This window comes from Triticum urartu, chromosome 6A (genome assembly GCF_056163025.1).
Source record: "Triticum urartu cultivar PI428250 chromosome 6A, HENAU_Tu73, whole genome shotgun sequence".
Lineage (NCBI taxonomy): Eukaryota > Viridiplantae > Streptophyta > Magnoliopsida > Poales > Poaceae > Triticum > Triticum urartu.
In genome coordinates this window covers 15,217,227-15,220,149 of record NC_141878.1, presented here as the reverse complement: position 1 = coordinate 15,220,149, position 2,923 = coordinate 15,217,227, and the positions used below count along the sequence as shown (strand labels likewise).

Below are 2,923 nucleotides of genomic sequence, written 5' to 3'. Positions count from 1 at the left end.
TAGGCTTAGTCTGGCTATGGCTAGGACCTATAGGTACACTTGAGAATCTTGATTCATTATGGAAGAGACCACAAAATAGTGTAAGATTCCATAGGGAAAATAGTGTAAGATTCTATAGGAAAACATGGATCATATAGAGTAGTAGTAAGTGTGGACAAATCACCATGTTTGCTGACCAAATCAACAAACTTGAGACACCATCTTTCCTTTTTTGGGTGTCTGCTCCAACCCGCTAGCTAGCAAACGTTTGCTGACTAGTCGTGTGCTTTGTTTTGGCATATGTGTTGTTCATTTGCTAGGCAGGTCTACATAGACTTTTGATCCGTATTTTGCTTTTAATATAATGGATATGGATATATAGATAGAAGATACATAGATATATAGATAAAGTAGAATGGATAGATAGATAATAGATATAATAGATAGATAGATAAATACATAGACTTTGAGCATGTAAAGGTCCAACCCGCCGCCCGACATGTCCATGTGGAGCTTCCACTGGAAGTTTCCATCCTCAATCGAAAGATATACGTCAATAAAGAAATCTCAGTTCAGTCTACGGTATGTTTCCCCATCGCCATTGCTGCCCTATTGTGCCACCTATAAATAATGTATGGCAAGGTCGTCAGAGCCATGCCAAGAAATGCATAGCATCCTCAGCAGCAACAACAACACAATAGGGCACAAAATCCCATTGCCGTCTCCGCTGGAAATGGGTTCATCTTCAGCATTGGGCGAGAAAGCACACGTCGTGTGCCTGCCGGCGGCCGCGCAAGGGCACATCAACCCAATGCTCGACGTGGCCAAGATGCTCCACGCCCGCGGCTTCTACATCACCTTCGTCAACACCGAGTATGACCACGCCCGCCTTGTCCATGCGCAGGGCGCGGCCGCGGTGGCCGGTGTCCCGGGGTTCCGCTTCGCCACCATTCCGGACGGCATGTCACGGTCCGACAACAACGTCACGCATGATGTCCCGTCAATCTGCAAGGCCATCGCGGAGGTCTGCCTTGGGCCCTTCCGCCGCCTCCTCGCGGACCTCAACGACCCGGCAACGGGCCACCCGCCCGTGACCTGCATCCTCTCCGACGTCGTGATGGACTTCTCCATGGAAGCAGCCAGGGAGCTCGGCCTCCCCTATGTCCAGCTATGGGCAACCAGCGCCGTCAGCTTTGTCGCTCTCCGGCACTGCCGCCTCCTCTTCGACCGTGGCCTCGCACCAATCAAGGACTTCAAGCAGCTGACGAACGAGTACCTTGACACGCCAGTGGAAGACTTGCCGGGCCTGCGGAACATGAGGTTCAGGGACTTCCCGACCTTCATACGCAGTCCGGACCCGGACGACTACATGTTGCATTTCACGCTCGGGATCGTAGAGCGCGCGGTCGGCGCGTCGGCACTGATCATCAACACCTTCGATGACCTCGAGGGAGAGGCGGTGGCGGCTATGGAGGCGCTCGGCCTGCCCAAGGTCTACACCATTGGCCCGCTCCCGCTGCTGGCGCCGAGCTCAAACATCAGCATGAGCTTGTGGAAGCAGCAGGAGGAGTGCCTGCCGTGGCTCGACGACAAGGAGCCTGGCTCCGTTGTGTACGTGAACTTCGGCAGCACCACCATAATGACCAACGAGCAGCTGGTAGAGTTCGCCTGGGGCCTAGCCATGAGTGGCAGGCATTTCCTCTGGATCATCCGTCCCGACCTCATCAGGGGTGACACCGCGGTACTTCCCCCGGAGTTCTCGGTCGAAACCGCTGAGCGTGGTCTCATTTCCTCCTGGTGCCCGCAGCAGCAGGTGTTGAATCACCCAGCAGTGGGCGTGTTCCTAACACATAGCGGCTGGAACTCGACACTGGATAGCATGTGTGGCGGCGTGCCCGTCATCAGCTGGCCATTCTTCGCAGACCACCAGACCATCTGCCGGTACCAATGCACTGAATGGGGCGTTGGCATGGAGATCGACAGCGATGTTCGACGTGACACCGTGTCAGGACTTATCACGGAGGTCATGGAGGGGGAGAATGGCAAGGTGATGAAGAAGAAGGCGCATGAGTGGAGGGAAAAGGCGGTCAAGGCGACCAAGCCCGGCGGCTCGTCTCGCCGCAACTTCGAAGAGTTGATCCATGAGGTGCTAGCTCCTACTCCTCGCCGCTCTGCATAAAGAAATAATAGTGTACCTGCTCCAAGGTTTCTCAATCCCGGTTTTTTGGAGGAGGCCGGAAAATCCCTTCTTTTGGAGGAGGTCGTAAGAACCAGTTTTGAGAATATCTCGGTAATTACCGCCCAATAAAATTCAATAAATTGTGAATTTAGAAACTTTGGTGCCAAAAATAAATGTAATTGCCCCGTGGTTTTGTGATTAGTTGTTTTTGTCCCGGTGGCCCGCCCACTTCGTTACTTCCCACAAGTCCATTCTAACCTGGTACCCGGCGCATGGACGAAACGGTCACTAACTACCACACCAAGGACTGTGAAGTAGCAACGATTGCGTACACACCTTATTTGAACCTATTCAGTGCTCAAATCAAAATTTGGTTGAAATTTTTTCGACGGTACCAGTAATTCTCGAAAGGGAACGCAAAAGCCGGAAACCAGTCAGTTTTTGTAAATACCTAACGGTAAAAAAAACTGGACATGATCCATGAGATAATTTATGAGGAGGACACACCACCGTCTTTTTAACTACAGGAGGGAGTGATGTGTGAGTGGGAGTGTAATTCCGGTTTCAACAAGGTGTCAATGTTTATGCTTAGCAATCCCATTTTGTTTGGGCGTGTGCATATGCCGCACTGTGTTGTGCCCCCCAACCTCCCCAATTGGATTGGATATCATGACCTTTTGTAATGAGAAGCGTTTGATCTGTGTTTGAAAGGTGTAGAAGACTTGCTCAACATCTGATTTATGTTTGAAAGGTGGATGCAAGAGG

General features: G+C 51.4%; 1 pseudogene; it reads left to right on the top strand.

Annotated features, from left to right (window-relative positions):
• The first annotated feature begins 557 nt into the window (after positions 1–557).
• Positions 558–2,359, top strand: LOC125515992 (7-deoxyloganetin glucosyltransferase pseudogene; annotated as a pseudogene).
• The last annotated feature ends 564 nt before the right edge of the window (positions 2,360–2,923 follow it).